This window comes from Mesoplodon bidens (assembly GCF_964165515.1).
Source record: "Mesoplodon bidens genome assembly, chromosome: 4".
NCBI lineage: Eukaryota > Metazoa > Chordata > Mammalia > Artiodactyla > Ziphiidae > Mesoplodon > Mesoplodon bidens.
In genome coordinates, this window is record NC_138160.1 from 71,479,777 (window position 1) to 71,496,600 (window position 16,824).

The window sequence follows — 16,824 nt, forward strand, 5'->3', positions numbered from 1 at the left end:
GAAAACTGGCCTTGCCTATTTGGTTATGTGACAGATATATTCTATAATTTGAATGAGTTAAATATGTAGTTCCAAAGTTTTGATGAAAAAATATTTAAAGCATGTCATAGAATAAATGCAGTTTACCAAAAAATTACTGCATTGGCAAAGGTATATTGAAATTAACAGTGTTTCAATGTTCCCAACAATTTTTGAATACATCAGTAGTTTTTCAAAAGTGTCTTTAAATGAAGGAGGAACAGGTACAATTAATAGTTACTTGATGAGTCTCAGGGAAACTTTTTGTTATGCTGACCAGAAATTCAGAAGCTGAATAAATATAAAGGTTATTTTATAAATTCTTTCACAATTCTTTGCTCTCAACAAAATTGAAGAAGATCTTCTCACAATGACAGATTATTAAAAATAATTTTTGGTGACATATTACTTTGGGTTTTGGTATCCAACTCAGAGTGAATTCAAATAATTGTGAGTAATTGTTATGAAAAATAAACAAATTCCATTCATTCTTTTTCAGATCTTCTGATCCATTCCATATGCTCACAACCACAGTGGGAATAGAACTGATATTGAACTGTCTTTTATTCCAAGTACTCACCCCCAAGAAAAAGCTATCCACCTGATTTTAAAATGCATTTCTAATAACATTTACTTCTAATGTTTAATAATTTTATATCAAAATGTAAAATATATTTATTACCAATTGTGTAGTAATAAAAAAATCTTAAGGATAACTCAATCCTGAAGAAAAAAGTAAGACTTAGAGCATTGTGGTTACAAAATAATCAAATTTTTTATTTCAATTAGGATAAAATTCTATGAGGAAAATTGAATAGAAATACAAGTGGTACATATATACAATGGAATATTACTCAGCCATTAAAAAGAATGAAATAATGTCATTTGCAGCAACATGGATGGACCTATGGATTATCAAACTAAGTAAGTCAGGCAGAGAAAGACAAATATCATATGATATCACGTATGAGGAATCTAAAAAAATGATACAAATGAACTTATTTACAAAACAGAAACAGACTCACAGACTTAGAGAACGAACTTATGGTTACCGGGGGGGAAGGCTGGTGGGGGAGAGATTGGGAGTTTGGGATTGACATGTACACACTGCTATATTTAAAATAGATAACCAACAAGGACCTACTGTATAGCACAGGGAACTCTGTTCAATACTCTGTAATAACCTAAATGGGAGAAGAATTTGAAAAAGAATAGATACATGTATATGTATAACGTAATCACTTTGGTGTACACCTGAAACTAACACAACACTGTTAATCAACTACACTCCAATATAAAATAAAAATTTAAAGCAAAAGAAATACAGGTTCAAAAAGGTAAAGAAGGGCTTCCCTGGTGGCACAGTGGTTAAGAATCTGTCTGCCAATGCAGGGAACACGTGTTTGAGCCCTGCTCCAGGAAGATCCCACATGCTGCTGAGCAACTAAGCCCGTGCACCACAACTACTGAGCCCATGTGCCACAACTACTGAAGCCTGCCTGCCCAGAGCCCATGCTCCACCACAAGAGAAGCCACGGCAATGAGAAGTCCATGCACGGCAACGAAGAGTAGCCCCTGCTCACCGCAACTAGAGAAAGCCCAGGTGCAGCAACGAAGGCCCAAAGCAGTCAAAAATAAATAAATATATTTTTTAAAAAGAGGTAAAGAAATAATAGAAAATGGAAGTAAAGAGAAGATTATTCATGAGATTTTTCTTTAATTTTAATCTAGGTATAGCATCTATTCAGCATATATTCAGAAAAGTATAAAAATCTTAAGGGAGGGGCTTCCCTGGTGGTGCAGTGGTTGAGAGTCTGCCTGCCAGTGCAGGGGACACGGGTTCGAGCCCTGTTCTGGGAAGATCCCACATGCTGCGGAGCAACTAGGCCCGTGAGCCACAACTACTGAGCCTGCACGTCTGGAGCCTGTGCTCCGCAACAAGAGAGGCCGCGATAGTGAGAGGCCTGCGCACCATGATGAAGAGTGGCCCCCGCTTGCCGCAACTGGAGAAAGCCCTCGCACAGAAGCGAAGACCCAACCCAGCCATAAATAAATAAATAAAAATTATTAAAAAAAAAAAAATCTTAAGGGTAGTTCAGTAAATTTTCACAAAGTGATTATGTAAAACAGCACCCAGATTAAGATAAGAACATTACCAGCACCCCCCAAACACCTGGTACTCCCCCATCCTGACACCCCAAAGTTAACCACTATCCTTGCTTCCAAAATCCTAGCTAAGATGTGCTTGTTTTTGAACTTTATATAAATGAAATCTTACAATATGTGCTTTTTTTTCTGTTGCCTTTTATTCAGCATGTTTGTGAAGTTCATCCATATTCATATATTGTTTAAATGCATCATAATGGGTATTAAATATTTATTTTAAACTAACAGTTTTACAATATGCAAGAAACTACATATTTGAATCTATTAATCACGTGAAGAAAAGTTTGGATGTCAACTCAAAAGTATGGAGGTGCAGTTATTTGATATCCGTGGGCTTCAATTTTATTATATGTTAAATGGAGTTAAATACTGTTTTCCTCATAGAGTTGCTGTGAGGCTCTACATGGAAAGTGCTTAGCACAGTTGCTGACACATCTTATAAACAGCAGCCATGGTTGTGGTTGTTGCCTTCCGATGAGCCATCCCAACTTTAATATTAACACCGTCTCCAAATCCCTTCTCCTTACTAACCCCCAAGTGATATATCTAAAACATATGAACAAACATGTCCCTCCCATGCTGAAATTAACATTGTCCTAGTTTTTTATCACTTAAAGTATGTAGTCCAAGCACTCCTGCATGACTTGCAATGACAACCTAGACCAGACCCCTGCCTACCTCCTCTGTAATTTAGGGTTGCCAATACATCTTTCACGAAATTGTTAGGGAAAAATAATGGGGGGGGGAGAAGAAATTTTAAAAAAGAAAAGCTTAATCTATGTATGTAAAGCATTTGGCATGAAACAGGTATATAACGAATGGTAAGTTGTAGGAAGGAAGAAAGGGAGAGAGGCAAGATTGTTGCCTAATTTGATAATGTTGGCATTAGACGGATACCTATTATGATGACAGGTCTCAGTCTGTTGGTCTTGATACCCACTTTCTAGCTTAGCTGGGTAGAAGAGGCATAAGGAAAATAAGTAGGCTACATGATTTTATCCCATTTTGTATATGAGAGAACTGTGGTCCTGAAAGGTTAAGTGATTTGCCCAAGAATTTACACGTAATGCATGGCAGAACCAGGATTCTTATGTGAATCTGTCAGATTCCAGAGTTGCTTTTTTTCCCCTCCATTCCATGGCTCTCTGAAATATTCTAATTTTATTGTGGTGTCTCAAACATGCTCTCCTCCTAGGGGGAGATAACTTTCAATATTAGCCTCTCTGAGCCTCAGGGTCTAGCTTGTAAAATTGGGCTAATAATAATTGCCTTTTAAATGAGTTAATACTTGTCAAGTGCCTAGAATAGCCCTTGATAAGTGTTACCTCTGTTGTTGTTTTAATTTTACAGTATCACCTCATTGGATTTCTGATTTAAATAGAAAATCAGTGTATGAGGCTTTGGCCAAAATAGGTCAGATCTCTCATGGGAGCATTATCCCTTCCACATAGGTAAACATCAGTGTTCTGATATATCCTTGATCATTTTCCTAACCATTACCATAGGTCCTTAACATTCCTGTGAACTCAAGACCCAATAATGGGTGCTAAATGATTACTAATTCAAAATTAGTTATTAAAATCCCTGCTATTAAAAGCTTGCAACTGGGACTTCCCTGGTGGCACAGTGGTTAAGAATCCTCGTGCAATGCAGAGGATACGGGTTCGAGCCCCAGTCCAGGAAGATCCCACATGCCACGGAGCAACTAAGCCCGTGCACCACAACTACTGAGCCTGCACTCTAGAGCCTACAAGCCACAACTACTGAGCCTGCGAGCCACAACTACTGAAGCCCATGTGCCTAGAACCCGCTCTCCACAACAAGAGAAGCCACCACAATGAGAAGCCCGCGCACCGCAATGAAGAGTAGCCCCTGCTCACCGCAACTAGAGAAAGCCGGTGCACAGCAATGAAGACTCAACACAGCCAAAAATAAATAAATAAATAAATAATAAAAAGCTTGCAACGAACCTGTAAAATTAGCACACATCTCAAAAAAAAAAAAAAAAGGAAAAAATTAACCATACATTCCATGGTAAAATTATATATTCTTATCTAATGAACTTGCCATAGTATCCTATTTTTAAGAACTCAACTTTTCCCCATAGTTCTTAAAAATACCGTGAAGTTCAGTTAAAAATATAAATGTTGTTTATAAATAATGTTAAAATATACATTTTCTATTATTACAGTAATAATGGTAATATCCAAAATTCTATAACATTCCATAATTTATGATGTGTTTTTACATTTATTGTGTTTAATTTTTCTCATGAACATGTGTTTGACCAGGCATATTGTAAATATAAATGTTGTCATTTATATTCATGGCAAGGTGAAAATGAATGGTGCATTTCAAAGGATAATTTAAATCATCCTTTATACATATAACATGTCAAGAAAAGGACTTGCCTGGACAGAGACAGTACTGTTTAATAGAAATTAACTGAGCATTTATCACGGCCACAGTGGATTAGGCAGAGGACACAGGATGACCTGAACACAATCCCTGTCCTTTGTGAGGACCCAGCCCATCTGGACGTGGCTGAACAACATGCACATTGCTGAGCTGAAATATTTAGATTCTCAGGTTGTGTAGTCCATAGAGAGGAAGCAAAGAGGGAGGACTCAATCAGCTGATAATTTAGAAAACACTATTGTCATGAGAAGGTGCTGTAGGGCCAGAGGCTAGAGGCTTGCTTGCCAATATGTCGTCTGCAGAGCAGCAGCATCTGCATGCCCAGGAGCGCAACAGGACTACAGCATCTCAGGGCCCACACCTGACCTTCTGAGGCAGCTTTTGAACTTCAACAATATTCCCAAGTGATCTGTACATACATTATAGTTGGTTTAGAAGCCCCGGTATAGAATGGTTCTCCATGCTGCCTGTGCATTAGAAAGATTGGGGGAGTTTTATTAAAAATGTCCAGACCTGGGCCTTACCTCAAGAATCACTTACCCACCTTCGTCATATCTCAGCTCAAACATCACTTTCTCTTGGAAGTCTTCCCTGACCCACCTTCAGGCCAAGATTGATTCCTCAGTGATCATTCTCAAGGCATGCTTAGCTCTAATTACACTTTGTAACTAAGCATTTGTTTATGGTATATCATAACTGTCTCTCAGATTGGCAAATGCTCTATGAGAGCAGCAACTGTTTCTGGTTTTGCTTAGCGTTACACCCCCAGCGCCTAGTAGAATTCCTGTCACATGTTAGACATTCAATACGCTCATTCATTCATTCCACAAATATTTGTTGAGCACCTACAGTATTCTTACTGCTTGGGATATATCAGTGAATGAAACAAGGGTCCCTGAAGGAAATGACAGACAATAAATGTGTTGTTCTATCTCTAGCAAGGAAAGAAAATTAATGATAAGGATGAAAAATAAAAGGATAATATAGTACATTAGAGAGATATACGTGTTGTAAAAACTAAGAATGAAGGCAGGGTTAGGGGAACTGGGAGCTCTAATGGGGCTGGGACAAGGTAACATTTTAAATAGGGCAGTAAGGGTAACACGTCACGTCTGCAAGAGACTTGGAGGGAGAGAGTTAGCCCACAGATCTCTCGAGAAAGAACATGCCGGACTAGAGAAACAACACTGCAAAGGTCCTGAGGAAGGAGCACGCTGGTGTTCCAGGAACTGCAAAAAGGCCAGAGTGGGCAACGTGGAATAGTGGGGAGACAGAGGAGGTGGGCAAGCTGGGCGTTAGGAGCTGGAGATGACTACACAGAGGGAACTGAGGACCAGACCGTATAATGCAGGTTCTCACAGGTGGGTGGTAAGGACTTCGGCTTTTTCACTGTGTGAAACATGGAGCCATTGCAGGATTTTGAACAGCAGAGTGATATAACTTGACTTATTTTTAAAGGGAATATTCTGATTACTGTGTTGAGAACACATTAAAGTGGATCAAGAGTAGAAGCAGAGAAAAAAAAAATCAAGAAACTACTGCAGCAAGTTGGGTGAAAAATGATGGTAATGATGGTGGCTTGGACCCAGGCGTTAGCAGCGGCATTGGAGAGAATTGGTTCAGTCTGAATAACATGTATACACACATGTCAATCCATGTATTATCACAAAGCAAACACAACTATGTAAACATCACTAAGGTCAAGGAAGAGAAGTCCACTCATGTCTCCTCCTCCCTAAGGGTAACTACTATCCTGACTTCTAACACCATTAGTTTACCTATTTTCAATCTTTACATAAATGGAATCAACAATATATATTTTTTGTGGGTCTGTCCTCTTCTCTTGAAATCGATTCATGTTGTTACATGTAATTGAAGTTCATGAAAGTTTATTGCAGGATAGTGTTTGAGTGTATAAATATGCATAATTTGTTTACCCTTCTTACTGTTGTCAAGTATTGGTTGTTCCCAGCTTGTGGCTATTTTGAATAATGGTACCATGAACATTCTTAAACATATATTTTTGTGTCAATATCTATTGGCCTTATTGCTAGAAGTAGAATTGGATATTAGGTAATTAGTTATGGATACATACAATTTTAGTAGATAATGTTAAGCAATTTCCTAAAGTGCATTTTATCAACTTTAACTCTTACCAGTTGGGTATAAAGTGTTCCAATTGCTCTGTATCAGTCTTTGTAAATTTTAGCCATTTTATTGAATATGTAGTGATATCTCAGAGGGGATTTAATTTACATTTTTCTGATGACTTAAAGCTGAACACCTTTTCATATGTTTATTGACCATTTGGAGATGGTCTTTGTGAAGTACCTCTTCAAGAATGCATTCTTCTATTGAATTGTCTGTGTCTTTTTTTCTCACTGATTTCTAGAAATTCCTTCTATATTTTGGGAGTGAGACTTTTGTCAACTGCATGTATTGCAAATGTCTTCTCATACTATGTGGTTTACCATTCACTTTCTTCAATAGTGTCTTCTGATGATTACAATTTCTTAACTTTAATGTAGTCTGATTTATTAATATTTTCATTTATGGTTAATGCTTTTTGTCTCCTTATTGAGAAATCTTTCCACATGGAAAGATCATGAAGATCTTGTGTTATGTTACCTTCTAGACATTTTATTAGTTTACTACTTATATTTAGCTCTACTATCCAACTGGACTTAATTATGGTGCAAAATAGGGATCAAGTTTCATTTTTTTCCCATGTGAAGAGCCAGCTGACCTGGCACCATCTATTGAAAAGACCATTTTTCCACTTCTCTTCTATACTGCAACTTTTATCACAAATCAAGAGTTCATGTTTGTGTGTGTCTAGTTCTAAATTCTCTGTCCTGTTCCACTGATCTATTGCCAATTATTTTGGCTTTCAGCCCAGATATTCAGTAGTACAAGTTGTCCATGTTTTTCTTCTGCTTTAAGAGTATTTTGGATATTCTTAGCCCTTTGCATTTCCATGTAAATTTTAGAATGAGCTGGTTAACTTTAACAACAATAACAATGAAAAACTCATTCAGGTTTCGGTTGTGATTTAAATCTATAAATGAATTAGGGGAGAACCGACATCTGTACAATACTGCATCTTCCAATCAGTGAACATGGTACACACATCTATTGATTTATGTCTTTAATTTCTGTCAATAATGCTTTACAGATTTGTGTGTAGATGCCTTACATATCTTTCATTAAATATATATCCAAGAGTTTTATATTTTTAATGCCACCACAAATAATCACTTTATTCTATTATATAGAAATATGTAAAAATTTATATGTTGAACTTGTACCCAGGAAACTTGCTAAACTTATTAACTACATAACTTATCTGTAGACTGTTTTGGATTTTCAGTGTATGCAATTACATTGTATAAGAATAACAACATTCCTATTTCTTTCTTTTGAATGCTTGTAGTTTTTAATTTTTCTTTGCCTACAGGACCTTACTTCTGTAAGGTTTTCCTGTCTCATTCCTAGTCCAGAGGAAAGCTTTCAACAGTTCTCCTTTAAGTATGATGCTTGCTGTATGCTTTTTACAGATGTCCATAACCAGATTAAGGAAGCTTCCCTCTATTCCTAGTTTGCTGAAGTTTTTTTTATCATGAAGAGATGTTGAATTTTATCAAATTATTTTTCTGTATCTCTTTTTCTCTTTTATTCTGTTAATGTGGAAAATCACACTAATTGACTTGCAAATATTAAACCAAACTTTGATTTCTGGGTTAAAATCTATTTGATCATGATATAATATCTTTTTCTTATATTGCCAGATTTAGTTAGATAACAAAATCCTAAAACAATGTTAGCAATGTTCATGGATGAGATTGGCCTGATATTTGCCTTATACCAACCTTCTCAGGTTTTGGCATTAAGGTTATACTGGCTTCATAAACATATTGAGGTGCAGTTAGTCTTTTTATTCTCTGGAAGACTTTGTGTCAGATTAGCATTATTTTTTCATTTTATACTTGGTAGGATTTGCCAATAAGACCATTTAAGTATGGAGTTTCCTTTTTGGTGAAGGTTTAAAATGCTGATTAAATCTAAAAATTATAGAATGGGAAGAAATAGCATCAGGCCTGAAAGCCATTCTCTCCTTTCACTGAAAGACACCTGGGTAGAAAGGAAGATGACCTAGTCAAGTAAACTTCAAGACCAAACTCAGTCCTTCTACGTGCCGTAAGTGCCCGGTATATCCTTCCTGAGAGCCATATCTACAGCAAGGAGAAATTTGCCATTTTCAGAATTATTTTTCCTTGATTGTGTTAAGAATGAAATTTTGCTACTGCGATTGTCTCTACTTTCCTTGGCTTTATTGTAAACATCTCCTTGTCAGGTTTTTTTTTTTTTTTCTAATGTTCCCTTTTAGTCACCTCCCAGTGTCCAGCAAAACAGGCTGATGGAATAGGAAAGGAATCAGAGAAAAATATTAATATATTAATATCTAGAATGCTATTCCCACAACATCCATGTATTCATTAAAAAAATGAATGATAGAAGCAAATTTGGGATATTATTTGTGAAATAAGTGACAGAGAAAGACAAATATCATATGATCTAACTTATATGTGGAATCTAAAAAAAAATTATAGAAACAGAATAGATGGTGGTTTCTGGAGCTGGGGGTGCTCCAGACTGAGAATGAGTGAAGACAGTCAAAGTGCACAAACTTCTAGTTATAAGACAAATACATCCTGGGGATGTAAGATACAACATGATGACTGTAGTTAACGATACTGTATTATATACTTGAAAGTTGCTAAGAGAGTAGATCTTGAACACTCTCACTACACACACAAAAAATTGTAATTATGTGAGTTGATGGATGGGTTAACTAATCTTATAGTAGTAAACATTTCACAATGTATACATATATCAAATCATTATGCTATACACCCTAAGCTTACACAATATTATATGTCAATTGTATCTCAATAAATCTGGAAAAAAGATGCAAAATTTATTTGAAGGTGTCTTGTAATTAGCAGAAAAAGTGAAACTGCTCAGCCTTGAAAGGTAAGACCAGGTCAAGTCTCTTCCAATGTCACACTCGCATTCACCCACATTTGGCCTCCCAAAGGAAGAAGCAGGAGATAAATAAGATGCTTTAGTTGACAGTTTGATATGGGAAACACTTAACTTTTTGATGGTTTATCTCAGTCAGAATTCAGTGGTTATTTCCCATCTAGTCTAATAACATGAAAAGTAAGCAATCATGTCACTGGTGTCATGTCCTTAGAAATGTGATTCAAGACAGTCACAGTGCTCTTCAACATGTTTTCTTCTTTCCCTGATCATTTTTAAACTGGTAACTTACATTTGAAGTGACTTTGAGAATGATTTTTTTTTCTCTCTTCATACAAAAAAGGAGGGGGGAGGGGGGAACATTCCCAAGCTTGTGCTATGAAATCCTTTTGGAACAAACCTAGTTTCTCAGTTAAGTGGTAATCAATATTGCTGCCAAACAAATTATCTTTGCAGTGAGACATAAAGTATATCTTTGTGTTTCCTAATAATTACAAAAGCCCTATATTAACCCTCTTAGGTTATGACATGGGCAAAATTATCAATAAAATCATAGTCTTTACACAAAATCCTCCAAGCTCTCTCAGAACCTCCCTGCCGCCACATTAGGACCTCACTGTTCCAGCCTCCAGGGCCCATTCCATCCTTCCAGCCTGCGACCAGCAGCAGAGAAAAACTAATTACATACCATTTTCTTGCCCTGTACACACTTTGAAGTGAGCAAAAAGATTAGAGTAAATTTTAACAGTGAGGGAAATAGTGCACATCCAGGCCGGTCAGTGTGGCAGTCAGATCGGTGCCAAGTTCTGGAAGGTGATCAGTGATGAACATGGCATCAACCCCACCAGCACCTATCATGGGGCTAGCAACCTACAGCTAGACCGCATCTCCGTGTACTACAGTAAGCCACAGGTGGCAAATTTGTTCCTCGTTCTATCCTGGTGGATCTAGAACCAGGGACCATGGACTCTGTTCACTCAGGTCCTTTAGGTCAGATCTTCAGACCAGACAACTTTGTTTTTAGTCAGTCTGAGGCAAGCAACAACTGGGCCACGGGCCACTATACAGAGGGGGCCAAGCTGGTTGACTCGGTCCTGGATGTGGTTCAGAAGGAGGCCGAGAGCTGTGACTCCTGGCAGGACTTCCAGCTGACTCACTCGCTGGGAGGGGGCATGGGCTCTGGAATGGGCACCTTGCTCATCAGCAACACCTGTAAAGAATATCCTGACCACATCCTGAACACCTTCAGTGTGGTGCCCTCACCCAAAGTGTCCGACACTGTGCTTGAGCACTACAACTCCACCCTCTCTGTCCATGAGCTGGTGGAGAACACAGACGACACTTACTGCATTGACAACGAGGCCCTTTATGACATCTGTTTCTGCACCCTCAAGCTGACCACGCCAACCTACAGGGACCTGAACCGCCTCATCTCAGCCACCATGAGTGGTGTCACCACCTGCCTCTGCTTCCCTGGCCAGCTCAGTGCTGACCTCCACAAGCTAGCAGTCAACATGGTGCCCTTCCCACGTCTCCACATCTTCCTGCCTGACTTTGCCCCTCTAACCAGCCGTGGAAACCAGCAGTATCGAGCCCTCCCTGTGACCGAGCTCACCCAGCAGGTCTTAGATGCCAAGAACATGACGGCGGCCTGTGACCCCCCACCATGGCCCGTACCTCATCATGGCTGCTGTCTTCCGTGGATGGATGTCCATGAAGGTGGTGCACGAGCAGATGCTCAGTGTGCAGAACAAGAACCGCAGCTACTTCATGGAATGGATCCCCAACAACGTCAAGACAGCCGTCTGTGACATCCCAGCCCATGGCCTCATAATGGCGGTCACCTTCATTGGCCACAGCACAGCCATCCAGGAGCTGTTTAAGTGCATCTCAGAGGGGTTCACTGCCATATTCTGCCAGAAGGCCTTCCTCCACTGGTACACAGGTGAGGGCATGGATGAGATGAAGTTCACCAAGGCTGAGAGCAATGTCAACAACCTTGTCTCCGAGTCCCAGCAATACCAGGATGCCACTGCAGAAGAGGAGGAGGATTTCAGTGAGGAGGCCGAAGAGGAGGCCTAAGGCTGAGTCCCCATGACCGCAGGCTTCTCAGTCCCCTCAGCCTTCTTCCTCAACCACCCCTTTCTTCACCCTCAGAATTTGTGTTTTCTGCCTCTATCTTGTTTTTTCTTTTTGGTGGTGGTGGGGGGTGTTTCTAGAACACTGCCTGGTATATGATAGGTGCTCAACAAATATTTGTTGTTTGTTGAATGTCTCCTCTCTCTTTCCACTCTGGAGAACCTAGATTTCTGCCATTCTGGGTAACCCTATATTTCCTTCTTGTGCCCACTCCTCCTACATGTCCAGTTAACATTTCCCTCTCTGTTTTTCAGATAACTCTCCAAGAAGCCAAAAATAAATGGGAATTGAAAACAAAAACAAACCAACAAACAAAAACAAAAGCCTCCAAGACCTCCTGAACTGAACAATTCTGACCCTCCTTGGGCATGGCTCTGCCATTGGGTTACGAATCTTTTTAAGCTGCAGGGTTTTATATAAAATAAACATATTTTATTTAAATATATTTTTACACAAATGGAATTTCTATATTTCAAGGTAGAATTGTATGTAACTATGCAATTTGGTCAGTTGGATTTAGTTCAGTTGATCTTCATACCATAATATTAAAGGGTATAGAGATATAAGAGTTCTAACACTCTTAGAAAGAGCTTTAAAAACTGCTAGGATGTGGGAGGAGTTTCAACATGATGGAAGAGTAAGACGCGGAGATCACCTTCCTCCCCACAAATACATCAGAAATACATCTACATGTGGAATAACTCCTACAGAACACCTACTGAACCCTAGCAGAAGACCACAGACCTCCCAAAATGCAAGAAACTCCCCCACATACCTGGGTAGGGCAAAAGAAAAAAGAAAAACAGAGACAAAGAATAGGGATGGGGCTTCCCTGGTGGCACAGTGGTTGAGAATCTGCCTGCTAATGCACTGGACACGGGTTCGAGCCCTGGTGTGGGAGGATCCCACATGCCACGGAGCAACTAGGCCCGTGAGCCACAACTACTGAGCCTGCGCGTCTGGAGCCTGTGCTCCGCAACAACAGAGGCCGCGATAGTGAGAGGCCCGCGCACCGCGATGAAGAGTGGTCCCCGCTTGCCACAACTAGAGAAAGCCCTCGCACAGAAACGAAGACCCAACACAGCAAAAATAAATTAATTAATTAATAAACTCCTACCCCCAACATCTTCTAAAAAAAAAAATAGGGACGGGACCTGCACCAGTGGGAGGGAGCAGTGAAGGAGGAAAGGTTTCCACACACTAGGAAGCCCCTTTGCGGGCAGAGACTGTGGGTGGCGGAGGGGGGAGCTTCGGGGCCGCAGAGGAGAGCACAGCAACGCAGGTGCGGAGGGCAAAGCGGAGAGATTCCCACACAGAGGATCCGTGCCGACCAGGACTCACCAGTCCGAGAGGCTTGTCTGCTCACCCGCCAGGACGGGCGGGGGCTGGGAGCTGAGGCTCGGGCTTCGGGTCCCAGGGAGAGGACTGGGGTTGGCGGCATGACACAGCCTGAAGGGGCTAGTGCACCACAGCTAGACGGGAGGGAGTCCGGGAATAGGTCTGGAGCTGCCGAAGAGGCAAGAAACTTTTTCTTCCCTCTCTGTTTCCTGGTGTGCGAGGAGAGGGGATTAAGAGCACTGCTTAAAGGAGCTCCAGAGACGGGTGCGAGCCACGGCTAACAGTGTGGACCCCAGAGATGAGCATGAGACGCTAAGGCTGCTGCTGCCGCCTCCAAGAAGCCTGTGTGCGAGCACAGGTCACTCTCCACACCTCCCTTCCGGGGAGCCTGTGCAGCCCATTACTGCCAGGGTCCCATGATCCAGGGACAACTTCCCCTGGAGAACACACGGCGTGCCTCAGGCTGGTGCAACATCACGCTGGCCTCTGCCGCTGCAGGCTCGCCCCGCCTCCATGCCCCTCCCTCCCCTGCCCTGAGTGAGCCAGAGTTCCCGAATCAGCGGCTCCTTTAACCCCGTCCTGTCTGAGCGAAGTACATATGTTCTCAAGAAACCTACATGCAGAGGTGGGGCCAAATCCAAAGCTGAACCCCGGGAGCTGTGCGAACAAAGAAGAGAAAGAGAAATCTCTCCCAGCAGACTCAGGAGAAGTGGATTAAATCTCCACAATCAACTTGATGTACCCTGCATCTGTGGAATACCTGAATAGACAACAAATCATCCCAAATTGAGGAGGTGGATTTTGGGAGCAACGATGTATATATTTTTTTCCCTTTTTCTCTTTTTGTGAGTGTGTATGTGTATGCTTCTGTGTGTGATTTTGTCTGTATAGCTTCGCTTTTACCATTTGTCCTAGGGTTCTGTCTGTCCATTTTTTTTTTATTATTACTTTAAAATTTTTCTTTTTCTTTATTATTTTTTACTTTTTATTTTAATAACTTTATTTTATTTTACTTTATTTTATTTTATCTTCTTTCTTTCCTTCTTTTTCTTTTCTTTCTTTCTTTCCTTCTTTTTCTTTCTTTCTTTCTTTCTTTCTTTCTTCTCTCCCTTTTATTGTGAGCCATGTGAAGGACAGGCTTTTGGTGATCCAGTCAGGAGTCAGGGCTGTGCCACAGAGGTGGGAGAGGCAAGTTCAGGACACTGGTCGACAAGAGACCTCCCAGCTCCATGTAATATCAAATGGCGAAAATCTCCCAGAGATCTCCATTTCAATGCCAAGACCCAGCTCCACTCAACGACCAGCAAGCTACAGTGCAGGACACCCTATGCTGAACAACTATAATGACAGGAAGACAACCCCATCCATTAGCACACAGGCTGCCTAAAATCATAAAAAGGCCACAGACACCCCAAAACACACCACCAGACGTGGACCTGCCCACAAGAAAGACAAGATACAGCCTCATCTACCAGAACACAGGCACTAGTCCCCTCCACCAGGAAGCCTACACAACCCACTGAACCAACCTTAGCCACTGGGGACAGACACCAGAAACTACAGGAAATACGAACCTGCAGCCTATGAAAAGTAGACCCCAAACACAGTAAGTTAAGCAAAATGAGAAGACAGAGAAACACACAGCAGATGAAGGAGCAAGGCAAAAACCCACCAGACCTAACTAATGAAGAGTAAATAGGCAGTCTACCTGAAAAAGAACTCAGAATAATGATACTAAACATGATCCAAAATCTTGGAAATAGAATGGAGAAAATACAAGAAACGTTTAACAAGGACCTAGAAGAACTAAAGAGCAAACAAACAGAGATGAACAACACAATAAATGAAATTAAAAATTCTCTACAAGGGATCAATAGCAGAAATAACTGAGGTAGAAGAACGGATAAGTGACCTGGAAGATAAAATCGTGGAAATAACTACTGCAGAGCAGAATAAAGAAAAAAGAATGAAAAGAATTGAGGACAGTCTCAGAGACCTCTGGGACAACATTAAACATACCAACATTCAAATTATAGGGGTCCCAGAAGAAGAAGAGAAAAAGAAAGGGACTGAGAAAATATTTGAAGAGATTATAGTTGAAAACTTCTCTAATATGGGAAAGGAAAGAGTTAATCAAGTCCAGGAAGCACAGAGAGTCCCTTACGGGATAAATCCAAGGAGAAACATGCCAAGACACATATTAATCAAACTATCAAAAATTAAATACAAAGAACAAATATTAAAAGCAGCAAGGGAAAAACAACAAGTAATACATAAGGGAATCCCCATAAGGTTAAGAGCTCATCTTTCAGCAGAAACTCTGCAAGCCAGAATGGAGCGGCGGGACATATTTAAAGTGACGAAAGAGAAAAACCTACAGCCAAGATTACTCTACCCAGCAAGGATCTCATTCACATTTGATGGAGAAATTAAAAGCTTTACAGACAAGCAAAAGCTAAGAGAATTCAGCACCAACAAACCAGGTTTACAACAAATGCTAAAAGAACTTCTCTAGGCAGGAAACACAAGAGAAGGAAAAGACCTACAATAATAAACCCAAAACAGTTAAGAAAAAGGTAATAGGAACATACATATCAATAATTACCTTAAATGTAAATGGATTAAATGCTCCAACCAAAAGACATAGACTGGGGCTTCCCTGGTGGCGCAGTGGTTGAGAGTCCACCTGCCAATGCAGGGGACACTGGTCATGCCCCGGTCTGGGAAGATGCCACATGCCGCGGAGTGGCTAGGCCCATGAGCCATGGCCGCTGAGCCTGCACATCCGGAGGCTGTGCTCCGCAAGGGGAGAGGCCACAACAGTGAGAGGCCCACGTACCGCAAAAAAAAAAAAAAAAAAGACATAGACTGGCTGAATGGATACAAAAACAAGACCCATATATAAGCTGTCTACAAGAGACCCACTTAAGACCTAGGGACACATATGGACTGAAAGTGAGGGGATGGAAAAAGATATTCCATGCAAATGGAAATCAAAAGAAAGCTGGAGTAGCAATTCTCATATCAGACAAAATAGACTTTAAGACAAAGACTATTACAAGAAACAAAGAAGGACACTACATAATGATCAACAGAACAATCCAAGAAGAAGATATAATAATTGTAAATATTTATGCACCCAACATAGGAGCACCTCAATACATAAGGCAAATACTAACAGCCATAAAAAGGGAAATCGACAGTAACATAATCATAGTAGGGGACTTTAACACCCCACTTTTACCAATGGACAGATCATCCGAAATGAAAATAAATAAGGAAACACAAGCTTTAAATGATACATTAAACAAATGGACTTAATTGATATTTATAGGACATTCCATCCAAAAACAATAGAATACACATTCTTCTCAAGTGCTCATGGAACATTCTCCAGGATACATCACATCTTGGGTCACAAATCAAGCCTTGGTAAATTTAACAAAATTGAAATCATATCAAGTATGTTTTCCAACCACAACGCTATGAGACTAGATATCAATTACAGGAAAAATCTGTAAGAAATACAAACACATGGAGGCTAAACAACACACTACTTAACAACCAAGAGATCACTGAAGAAATCAAAGAGGAAATCAAAAAATACCTAGATACAAATGACAATGAAAACACAATGACCCAAAACCTATGGGATGCAGCAAAAACAGTACTAAGAGGGAAGTTTATAGCTATAAAAGCCTG

General features: G+C 40.2%; 1 pseudogene across 1 annotated transcript; it reads left to right on the plus strand.

Moving 5' to 3' along the window:
- The first annotated feature begins 10,399 nt into the window (after positions 1–10,399).
- Positions 10,400–11,856, plus strand: LOC308615415 (tubulin beta chain-like; annotated as a pseudogene). The gene has a single exon. The product of its transcript is annotated as a tubulin beta chain-like (transcript).
- The last annotated feature ends 4,968 nt before the right edge of the window (positions 11,857–16,824 follow it).